We start from the raw sequence: 12,887 nt of genomic DNA, 5'->3' as shown, positions 1-12,887 counted from the left end.
CTTAGGCCTTATTAAAAAGGGTATTGAGTACAAGAGTAAGAAGGTCATGTTGAACTTATATAAGATACCAGTTAGGCCTCAACTGGAGTCCTGCATTCAGTTCTGGGCACCATACTTGAGGAAGGATGTGAAGGCATTGGAGAGAGTACAGAAGAGATTCACAAGAATGATTCCAGAGATGAAGAACTGTAGCTATAAGGATAGATTGGAGAGATTGGGACTCTTTTCCTTGGAGAAAAGAAGGCTGAGAGGAGACTTGATAGAGGTATTCAAGATCCTGAGGGGTATGGACAGGGTAATTAATGAGAAACTATTCCCACTCAAGAGAGCATCAAGAACCAGAGGGCACAGGCTAAAAATAATTGGCAAAAGGAGAAGTGATTTGAGGCAATTTTCTTTCACCCAGAGGTTAGTTGGAGTCTGGAATGAACTTCCTGAAAGGGCGGTGGAGGCAGGTTTGATCAACATATTCAAAAGGGAATTGGATTGCAACCTGAAAAAAAAAGGTGCAAGATTATAGGGATAAGGCAGGGGAGTAGGACTAGGTGGAATGCTCTTTCAGAGAGCCAGTGCAGACTCAGTGGGCCAAATGATCTCCTTCTGCACTGTAAAGATTCAGTTGTATGTGATAATGACCGGGGGTCATCATTATTGAACAGAAAAGCATGCTTGCAGCTGAACTCATTTGCAAGGGTAATGAAATTGCTGATGAGCAGTCCAATAAGTTATTTAGGAATGAATTTCCACCCCTATTTTCAGGCTTCAGAAAGCTGAAAACGGAATATCACATAAACCTAAGGGGAGATGCTAAACCTATATGTCTCTTCAGAGCAGGGAAGGTCCTCACCCACATTTAGACAAAGTCAAGAGCGAGATTGAACACGTTACAACAAGGGGGATCATTTCTCTAGTAACCCTACCGATGAAGTAATGTTCTGGAATGGTCACATGATTCCATTAGAATCTGTGTGGGCTTAACTCAATTAAACAGGTCAGTAGAATGCGAGATCTACCCAATGGCATCAATGGATGAAATTCATGCCAAATTAGCAAAAAAATATCCTCTTCAAAAAATTGGATGCAAACAGCAGTTTTTGGCAATTGTCTCTGGACAAAGAATCTAGATTGCTAACTGCCTTTATCACCGCATTTGGCTGTTTTTGTTTTAACAGATTACCATTCATAATTGCTTCTGCACCTGAAATTATCCAAAGAACGACGTCTTAGACCTTGGAAGGTATGGTAGGAGTAATCTGCCATATGGACAACATTCTTGTACACAGTCCATCAAGGGAGAACATGACAGTTGTGTAAAAACAGTCCTCAAAGTCCTTCAAGAAGCAGGTTTGACATTAAATGACAAATGTGAATTTGCAAAGCCTATGATAAAATTCTTAGGCCACATTGTGCAAGCTTCAGGAATTACAGCCAACCCACAGAAAACCAAGGTAATTAGAGAGTTCCCACAGCCTACAACCATTACAGAATTACAAAGATTCCTTGGGATGGTCAATCAAGTACGCAAATTCCTACCAATCGTTGGATGTGGACCAAAAAAATGCTTTTGATAAGATCAAGAATCAAGAATCTCCTAATTCACCAGAAATCCTAGTGCACCACGATCTAGAGTTGCCAACAATTATAGCAGCAGATGCATCATCTACAAGCTTGGAAGCAGTGTTGTTTCAAGTTCAAAAAGATGGACAAAGAAGACCAGTTTATTACACCTCAAGATCTCTCATGGACACTGAGAAGAGCTATGCAATCATTGAGAAAGAAGCATGAGCAGCACATGGGTCTGTGGGATGTTCTCTGATTAAGTCATAGGATTAAAGTTTAAAATTAAAACTGACCACAAACCTTTGGTTACTCTTCTTAACCTAGAGGAAATTACAAAAATGCCATCTAGAATTCAACATTTTAGACTGAAACTCATGAGATACAATTCATTTACTGAATACATTCAAGGGAAATACCAAACAACAGTGGCATTATTAAGAATACCAGTGCAAGGAGTCAAACTGGAAGATTTAAATTATATTGAGGAAGTGGAAGCATATACTTTGCTCATTAACAAACACTTACCAGTCACTGAGAAGAGATTATAATGATTCATGCAAGCACAACAGCAGGATAGTGAGTGTATCAAAATAAAAGAGCATATACTGAATGGATAACAACCCACTACTTTGCCAAAACTTGGTTCAAAGAAAACATCTCATAATCAATGATTTTTTAGTTTTTAATGACAAACTAGTCATCCCTAAAATACTCCTGCTTAACATTCTTCAGAAAATCCATCAAGGTCACTTCGGAATAGCAAAATACAGAGCAAAAGCCCAACAGTTAGTCTGGTGGTCAAGCATCAGTCACTCTATTGAAGAGTTAATCACAAATTGCCTTACATGTTCAGTGTATAGCCAGCAGCAGAGTGGACCATTTGCACCATCTACCTTTCCTACAAGGTGGCACCTAGGAATCGATTTATTTGAGTCCAAAGGCAAAGTTTTCATGATGACCATTGATTACCTCTCCAGGTGGTTTGAAGTGAAAAGACTGCATCGCACCATGGCAGAGGCAGTCACTACATCACTAAGAAAAATCTTCGCGACATGTCGCATTCTGGATGTTGTGGTGTCAGACAATGGTCCATAGTTCGCTAACAAGCTGTTCCATAACTTTTGCTCAAGAATATGGTTTCATCTATGTGACTAGTTCACCTGGATATCCTCAATCGAAAGGAGAAGCAGAAAGAAGAGTTCAAACAATCAAGAAATTGAAGAGAAAGAACAAAGATATTAACTTAGCCCTTCTTAACTGCAGCACCTCACTGCTAAAACATGGGTTCCCGCCATCAGAATGATTGATGGGAAGATGGCTGTGAACAAATACTATAACCTAACATTACTTTAGATGATTGTGAGAAAGTTAGGAAGCGTGAGGAGCTCTGAGAGAGTCAAGCTCGTAATTTCAACTTCAAACACAGAGCATGAGATTGAAAGTGCTCCAGCCCAGGGAAAGTTTGAATAGATGATCAGCAGAAAGAAGGCATTGTAATGGATAGTGCTCTGCAGCCGAAATCTTATGGAATTGAGAGGGACCAGGTGGAAGACACTCCTATCGAATGATGAGAAAGCGCAGATCGTCCTCAGCCTCAAAATGAAATCAGGACCATATCGGGGAGTTTGTCAAGGCATCACAGAGATTAACCCTGTGAAGTCTGAGATTTTGGGGGTGATGTAGGAGGATGTATGTAGTTGGGATAGGGATTTGGATGGAGATGTAGAGTGAAGGGAGCATCTAACACTGATGTAACTACTGATGGAACTGTGATGCAATGTCACATGGCTAAGACTTAGATCTCATGGGAAGCAAACATACAACCTCTTGTGGAGTATTAAGATGTACACATAGATCTGTAAGTAAACAAGAATGGTTTTTATGAATAGCAATCTATGGCAGCATTCTTAGGGTAACAAGCAAACCCTAAAGGCCCCATCTGGACCCTGAACTCAAGATGAAACACAACTATCTTCTTAAGCCAATGTCTTCCCATCAGGGACAGATTTTTCTCCCTTACTACTACCAATGGCAAGTAATAGGATAAATTATCATATTCTACCCTAGTACTGACTACAACACTGTTATTAGCATAACTAATCAGTTTCACATCAGTTTAGCATAAGGAAATGTGACTTAAGGATTTCTTGTACCCTTCCAACGCAGTTGTAGCTGTATTCATGATGAATGTATGTTGTAAATTTCATTTCTACTGTGGGTGCTGGAATTTTATATCTTCAGGCCTATTACTTTCACCTTCCATGTGTTGTTTTCCTTGCTCTCTGACTGAGTACAACTCTTGATCTTCTTGCTCAATGACATCAACTTCTGTTTCCATATCTACCATATGCACATTTGAGCATTTCCTGACTCCTGAACTAGCTTTAGATCTACCACGACATCAACCTGGTACATCACTGTGACATAAAGCTTTATCATGTCTTGCAGCATTATTGCTTCCTCTTCTCCCGCATGCCATACGGATATGACTGACTTCCCCACTGGCTTAGCACTTTGACTGGAAATGGGGGCATGTAAATGGCTGGTGGCTACCATGGCAATGGTAACATCTAAATTTCTGACTCCGAGACTACGACTGTGTCTTGGAGCTCACTGAAATCTGGTGGACCTCCCTTGTCAGCTCAGGAAAAGAACTCCCTTGCAATTATCTCTTTCTACCATTTCCATGCTTCAGGTCTCCATCCACATCAGTTTATTGCCTATGCTCAAGCTTGACCTGGGATTTTATTGTTCTTCAGGCCTCCTACAAAAGTGTCTCTAAGGTTGACTTCTAAGTTTGCACCATACCCATGGTGGTGAGAGAGTTTCTTTAACTCAGGAATGTAATCTGCTACAGTCTCACTTGCAACTGTTTCCTTTGACTGAATGCAACTCTCAGTGCAATCTCATTGTTAGTCACGCTATAGTAGGAGCCTAGAATCTCATTAATATCAGAATAGTCCATGGTGCTGAGGTCTCGCGGACAACATTGGTTAGACATCCCCCCAAAAAGCATCTGGCCCCATCGTGGTGAGGAAAACATCTACCTTATCCTCATCTCCCATTTTATTCACTTGCAGCCAAATGTGAAATCTTCATTTGTAATTATACCAGTCCTTTTTTTACGGTTGAATTCCCCCCATTGTCCATGAAAATGTCTTCAGTTCCACTTTTCAATTACATACTGTGCTAACTCACTGTGTACCTGAATACAGTGTGCACATTGAGCAATCTTTCAAATTGTTCAAACTCAGGAGTTCCAAAAGTGTATCACAATGTTCTTCAATCCTTAAATACTCAAATAAAATGTGAAAAAATCCATCCCAGCATCATCAATGTCTTTGAGCTGTATATTGCACTGAGTAAGACTAACACATGCTCAACTCTACAGGCAGCCATTATTGAACTACATTTAATTACACCTCCTCAGCAGAGAGGGCAGTATAACAAAATGTTCAGTTCTTGCAATATGCTACATCCTGCAGGCGGGTTTGACCAGACTGTCAGTTGAGCAGCTTGTTCTTTGGACCAGAAAACCTTTTTATTAATTTCAGGTGAAATGCCAAGACCTATAGTACAGGACACTGCCGAGTTGAGAAAGAGAGGAAAGATGATGAGATAAAAAGGCAATAGTTTAGGCAGTACTATTGCTAATGGGCATTAAAAGCCTCTCAGTTGGCAGAGAAATAAAAGGCTAGGGGCTGGGGGGTTGGGGGGGTGAAGTGAGAAAGTAAGAATAGTGTATGGTGCAGCATGAACTGAAAGAGACTTAAAAATGGAGATCTAAAAAGAAATGTTTTTGCAAAATTCATCTCATCTGGAACTGATTTAATTTTCATAAAAATATAATCATAAATTTTCTGAAGTTTTTTGACTTCTTTAATATTGGTTTTTTTCAGTTTTATGTTTGTATAGCCTTGGAGTTCCAGTTGTGGCATATTTATTCAATTTGATTGGAAATTTCTGTGATGTCAATTCTAAACTCTCACAGACTAGGTGAATGTCACCATTTTGACAGAGGGTGCAGATACATAATTTTATTGTCTGAGCTCGCATCTTTCTCTAGTTTCTCTCTTGTTTTCCCTCTTACACTCCCCTTGTCCATAAGACCCACTTATTTCTCTCTCAACCCTATTCCCACCAAACTACTGATACCCAATTTCTCTTCCTGGTCCCTATATTAGCTGATATTGTAAATGGTTCCATCTTCATAGGTACAGTCCTCCTCCCCTTCAAATTTGCTGTCACCATCCCTCCCTATTTCCAACATCCATTTCCTCTGCAAAGTCCTTGAATGTGTTGCTTCACAAAGCAATGCCCATCTTTATGAAACTCCATGTTTGAAACTCTCCACTCAGGTTTCTTCTTCTGCCAAATCACCCTTATCAAAACCACAACTCATCCTGTGTAACCATGGCAAACTATCCTGCCTTCTGGACCTCTCTGTCGCTTTTTACATGGTTGACCACATCATTCTTCTCCAAAGCCTCTCTTTTGTTATCCACCTTGGAGGGGATTGCACTCCATTCCCATCTATCCACTCATAGCCAGGCAGTCATTTGTAATGATTTCTCTTTCTGCTCCTGAATAATTACCTCCGGAGTCCCCCTGGCAGCTATCCTTTTCCCCTTCCTCTTTCTCACCTATGTACTGCCGCCTTGGCGACATCATCCAAAAGCGCAAAGTGGAACACTTCCATTTAGTCCAGTCGTGACTCCAAGCTTCATTTAAATTGACATTTTAATTCTTCTACCTATTCCTACTCTGATTTCTCTGTTCTTGGTCACCTCTACTGTTCCAATGAAGCTCACGGTAAATTTGAGGAATGGCAGCTCATCTTTAAATTAGGCACTTTACAGGCTTCCAGATTCAAAGCTGTTCAACAATCTCAGATCATGCCGTCTGCCCCCAGATTTTTGAATGGCAGCTGCTGGTGATGACTCAGCTTCTTCCCATTCACACCGTCTTTCCAGGCCCATCTTTTGTTTCTTTACTATCTCCCATTAATATCTCCTTTTGCCTTGCACCATCATCCATTTTGTCATTTAATTTCTCCTGCCTTCCACCTGATCAAAGACCATCCCTTTTGTTTTTCCCTTCCCCCACTTTCCCTGTCTCTGCACTTGCTTAAAATCTGTTACATCTCTATTTTCAGTTCTGATGCTGCCAGACAAGCTGAGTATTTCTAGCATTCTTTGCTTTTATTTCAGATTCTCAGCATCTGCAGCACTTTGCTTTTATAATTATTGAGTAACTCAACACTGAATTTTTTTTTGGAATCAAAACCCAGTCGATGCACAGAAAATATCTTCATCAAAGTTTACACAGATGTGCCTTCGTATTCCACTGAGTGCTTTTATTGATCTGCACACTATTCTTATTCCTCATACCATACATCTTTCATAACTTGTGTAAAACGTGACAGGAAAGCTACATCAGAAAACCTTTTGTGCAATCGTCTCTGATGGATCCACTATTTGGAAGTGAAATTTGAGGACAATTTAGTTTAGCATTTTTAAATATAAACTTTTAATTTGCAAATGAACCTTTACCAAGTAGACAAAATACATTTTCTTTTTAAGACCTGATGAAGAGTTCAAAAGCAGTATAATTAAACTGATGCTGGTTAACCTTAAAGAAATGAACTTAAGAGAACACTACAGCCCAAATTTGCTTGGTCCCCAGAGGTCTGTTAATCGCTCGTTTTATAACTTATATCCGCATGACTCCTTTGAACTTAATAACTTGAACTTACATCAGGATGGCTGTGATCACAGTAAGGCTATATTTCATGAGTGGAAAAATAATTTGTGCCACCTCGCATTAGGGGTGAAACTGGTCTTCTGCAGTAGTGCAAAGCCAATTATAGAGAATCACCAGCCCTTTTTACACAGTGGCCCACTGACTTCAATAGTAAAAAAAAAACAAGAATAGCATTGTATTGGGCTGCTGACTCACCGTTGTTTGCTTTAGACTAACACCAAACAAAAATTTCAACACCAATTAAACTATAGTCATAGCATTTCTGATTGAGTACTTTCTGATTCCACAAATACTTCTTACAATTTGAATCTTTTTACTAACCATGAAGTTTAAAGAACGTGCGTGAAATCATATCATTAAAACCACATGAAATCACCCTGAACAACTATGACAGAAGATAGTTATCTGCACAAGTGTGTATAACAGGAAAATTCTTGAGCTGTATCATTTATCAGACTGGTTGAAATTTTTTTTACTTACTCTTCAATTTCAAAAACTTTGGCTACAATATTCACCTTCCCCGATTCACCCCAACATCCCATGTGACTGGTGGGAGGGAGCTGAGGGAGATCTAATAAATTAAAAATGCTGTGGAGAGATGGGGCAATTAATTAATATTTTTAAATCAGGCTCACACAGTGCAATTGGGGTTCCAATTAAAGATTGATTGTTTCTGCATGGGTTTCCCAGTAATTGATTAACCTGGTTGAGAAAGGGAAGTGGAAGTTGCTGGTTTCAGAAGATAAATACCTCCTTCAGTGCACGACCCAACCATCTTCAGCTGCTTCATCAATGACCTTCCTTCCATTATAAGGTCAGAAGTGGGATGTTCGCTGATGAATGCACAATGTTCAGCACCTTTTGCGAGTCCTCAAATACTGAAGCAGTCCATATCCAAATGTGGCAAGACCTGGACAATGCCCAGGCTTGGGCTGACAAGTGACAAATAACATTTGCGCCACATAAGTATCAAGCAATGACCATCTCCAACAAGAGGGAATCTAACATTATCTGCTTGACATTCAATGACATTACCATTGCTGAATCTCCCACTATCAACATCCTGCGGGTTACCATTAGCCAGAAACTGAACTGGACTAGCCATACAAATACTGTAGCTACAAGAGCAGGTCAGACGCTAGGAATCCTGCAATAGGAAACTCACCTCCTGAATCCCCAAAGATTGTCCACTTGCCTGGAATACTCCCCACTTGCCCGGATGAGTGCAGCTCCCACAACACTCAAGACACTTGACACCGTCCAGGGCAAAGCAGCCCGCTTGATTGGCACCACATCCACAAACATTCACTCCCTTCACAACCGATGCACAGTAGCAGCCGTGTGTACCATCTATAAGATGTACTGCAGGAATTCACCATGGTTCCTTCAACAGCACCTTCCAAACCCACAATCATTACCATCTAAAAGGACAAGGGTAGCAGATAGATGGGAACACCACCATCTGGAACTTCCCTTCCAAGTCACTCACCATCCTGACTTGGAAATATATCGCCATTTCTTCACTGTTGCTGGGTCAAAATCCTGGAACTCCCTTCCTAACTTACACCCCATGGACAGCAGTGGTTCAAGAAGGCAGCTCACCACCACCTTCTCAAGGGCAACTATGGATGGGCAATAAATGCTGGCCCAGCAAATCCTGTGAATGAATTAAAAATCTCGTTGGGCTGAATTTTATGGGGCCTACAGGAGTAAGATAGGAGGTGGCGGGAAAGTGAAAAATCAGGCAGGGGTCAAGTGCCTGTTGCCTTCTTGGCATTTTACCAGTGGCAGATATGGTGGAGGAAGACCCAGCTGCACAGAGGCCAAAGTCTTTCTGACTTTGCAGACATTTTACCAGTGGGATGTGGACCCTCTATCATGTGGGAAGACCACCTGGTGAACACTGGCATCTTCACTGAGAGTCTGGGAGAGACTGGGCAGCCCATCTCCTTCCTCCTGATCATGACCGTCTCCTTTCTCTTGATTGTGGCCTCTCCTTTCATTCCAGTTGTGTCCTTCAATTGTATAGAACCCTGGTTAGCCTGCACCTGGAGTACTGTGTGCTGTTTTGGTCCCCTTATCTTAGGAAGGATATTATTGCCATAGAGGGAGTGCAACAAAGGTTCATCAGACTTGTTCCCGGGATGGCAGGACTGTCCAAGAAGAAAGATTGGGGGATCTGGGACTGTATTCTCCAGAGTTTCAAAGAACGAGAGGTGATTGAAAACTACAAAATATTTAAAGTGATAGACAGGGCAGATGCAGGTAAGATGTTCCCCCTGGTTGGGGAGGCTAGAACCAGGGGAGACAATTTCAAAATAAGGGGGAAGCCACATAGAACTGAGATGAGGAGAATGTTTTTTACTCAGAGGGTTGTGAATCTTTGGAATTCTCTACCCCAGAGGGCCGTGGAAGCTCAGTCGTTAAGTATGTTTAAAGTAAAGTCTGACATATTTCTAAATATCAATAACCTAAAGAGATATGGGGATAGTGTTGAAGGCATTGAAGTGGACGATCAGCCATCATCATATTGACTGGCGGAGCAGGCTTGATGGGCTGAATGGCCTATGTTCCTGCTCCTATGTTCCCATATTCCTCTTGCTCCCTCACTGTCCCTGACTCTTTGTCCCCCTCTTGATTGAGAGGCCTCTCAGACCCTCTAATTGCTGGAGATTGTCCCTGAGGGTCCCAGTTGTGGTGTCCTGTCCTTAGTGCTCCCCCCTACTTGCTGGTAAAGCTGTTAGCTTGGCTGGCTATTGCAGGGGCAGGGGGATGCGGAGGGGTGTTGGTGGGAAACAGAGCTAATAAATGTTCAATGTGGTCTTGCTGTTAAGATTGACAACACCTTCACATACCTGTCCATAACAGGTTTTTCAGCTGGTTTTGGCCTCACCCATACTCTCCTCACCGCCCCATAAACAAAGGGACCATCATCGCCTCATTGAATATTTCCCCAAGAAGATCAACAGAGCTTTTATGATACATTACCAGTAAAAATATATTTACTTCTTATGAAGTTTTTGGTTTGGGAAGAAGTTTTCTGTTGGCTGATATGATACGATTGATATTCTGATATGGATAAATGGAACCATAAAGGGAGAAATTTGTTTAAAAAAGTCATTAAAGCACTCAGATGGAAAAGGCCTGGTTATCCCTCTGCCTAATAGTACTATTGCCTAATGGTGCACTGCCAAAATACATCCAACTGGAACACACCTGAACTGGAATGTACCTGAACTAACCTGCACTTCATGGTGATTTCCATATTGTGGGCCTGTGTCAAGTGCTCCTAGCAGCTTGGATTTGGAGGCATGCCTAATGGAGGAAGGGAATTTCTGTTGGTTGGTGGCAATACTGTGCACATTGCCACAATCTGTGAAGATTTTCCTGACCCAATTTCTTCTGGGATCTCTTGATCCGGTTGAAGGAGAAATGGGCAGTGCAGCATTTCCCAGGTAAGTCCAGGATTGCATTAGAGTGAGGGGAAGAGAGGGCATGGCCCCTTTATGTGGCACTAGCTGCCGTATTCTGGTAAGTATTTAAAGATCCAGACTTTGAGTGTGGGCAAGTCATTAGTTTGAAGTGGTGGGGTGGATTGATGGGGAGGTGGATGAGGTGGGTGAGGTGGGTTGTTGTGGGGTGGCTAGTCGTGTCAGGTTGGGGGTAACTGATGGTTGGGGGGTATAGCCAGGTGGTCGGGGGATAGTTGGGTAGTCGGGGGAGGGGGGCGACGGAATTCGGGTCTGGTCGGGGTGTGTTCGGGTTGGGAGTGGTCAGGTAGTCATAGTTTCCACTTTCTTAAGGATGTCCATTATACGAACATAGAATTAGGAACAAGAGTAGGCCACTTGGGCCCTTGAGCCTACTCTGCCATTCAATAAGATCATGGCTGATCTAATTGTAACCTCACATTCTTGCCTAGCCCCTGATAATCTTTTACCTTCTTGCTTATTAAGAATCTATCTACCTGTGCCTTAACGATATTCAAGGACTCTGCCTCAACCACCATTTGAGGAAGAGAATTCCAAAGTCTCATAACCCTCAAATAAATTTTCCTCATCTCTCTCCTAAATGGGAAACCTCTTATTTTTAAACAGTAACCTCAAATTCTCCCACACAAGGACCATCCTCTCCACATTCACCCTGTCAACTCCACTCAGGATATGTTTCAATCAAGTTGCCTCTTACTCTTTTAAACTCCAGCAGATACAAGTCTAGCCAGTTCAGTCTTTCCTCATAAGACAACCTGCCCATTCCAGATATTAATCTACTAAACCTTCTCTAAATTGCTTCTAATGCATTTACATCCTTCCTTAAATAAGGAGGCCAGTACTGTACTCCAGATATGGTCTCACCAATACCCTGTATAACTGAAGCATAACCTCCCTACTTTTGTAATCAATTCCCCTCGCAATAAATGATAACATCCAATAGCTTTGCTAATTACTTATTGCAGCTGGATACTAACCTTTTGCAATTCATGCAGATACCCAGATTCCTCTGCATCTCAGAGCTCTGCAACTTATCACTGTTTAGATAATATGCCTCTTTTTTAATCACCCTGCAAAAATGGGCAACCTAATTTTTGCCCACATTATACTCATTTGCCAGATCTGTGTCCACTTACCTAACCTATCTATAATCTTTTGTAGCCACCTTATGTCCTCTTCACAACTTACTTTGCTGCATATCTTTGTGTCATCAGCAAATTTAGCAGCCATATCTTCAGTCCATTCTTCCAAGTCATTTATATAACTTGTAAAGAGTTGAGGCCTCAGCATTGATTCCTGTGGCACACCATTTGTATGCTACACTAACTTCTCTCCAGCACCTCCCTTGCACAAAACCATCCCCTTCACTCGCAGGCTGCACAGAATAACCCACCACAAACTCCTTCTCTGACCATCACTGCCAAGTCGCTGCCTTCAGAATATCTATGAGAACAGCCTGACAAGTGGGGTGTAAAACAATTCTGCGTGACAGACATTAGCTAAGCAACACCTGCTTTCACTTTTGTAGGAGAAAGTAGCACAAAACAGGCAGGAGAAGATGATAAAAGCAAAATACTGCAGATGCTGGAAATCTGAAACAAAAACAAAAATAGCTGGAAAAACTCAGCAGGTCTGACAGCATCTGTGGAGAGGGATACAGTTAACGTTTCGAGTCCATAAAGTCATATGGACTCAAAACATTAACTGTATTCCTCTCCGCAGATGCTGTCAGACCTGCTGAGTTTTTCCAGGAGAAGATGATGACTGAAATAAATGAGATCACCTTGGGGAGGTGGTGGCATTGTGGTAGTGTCACTGGACTGGTAACCCAGAGACCTAGGGTAATGCTCTGGGGACCTGGATTTGAATCCCACCACAGCAGATGGTGGAATTTGAATCCAATAAAAATCTGGAATTAAAAGTCTAATGATGACCATGAAACCATTGCCGATTTTTGTAAAAACCCATCTGCTGTCCTTACCTAGTCTGGCCTACATATGATTCCACAGCAATGCGGTTGACTCTCAAATGCCCTCTGAATAAGGGGTGGACAATAAATGCTGGCCCAGTGAC

This window comes from Carcharodon carcharias, chromosome 5 (assembly GCF_017639515.1).
Source record: "Carcharodon carcharias isolate sCarCar2 chromosome 5, sCarCar2.pri, whole genome shotgun sequence".
Classification (NCBI taxonomy): Eukaryota; Metazoa; Chordata; class Chondrichthyes; order Lamniformes; family Lamnidae; genus Carcharodon; species Carcharodon carcharias.
Note: the sequence above shows the minus strand (reverse complement) of the source record.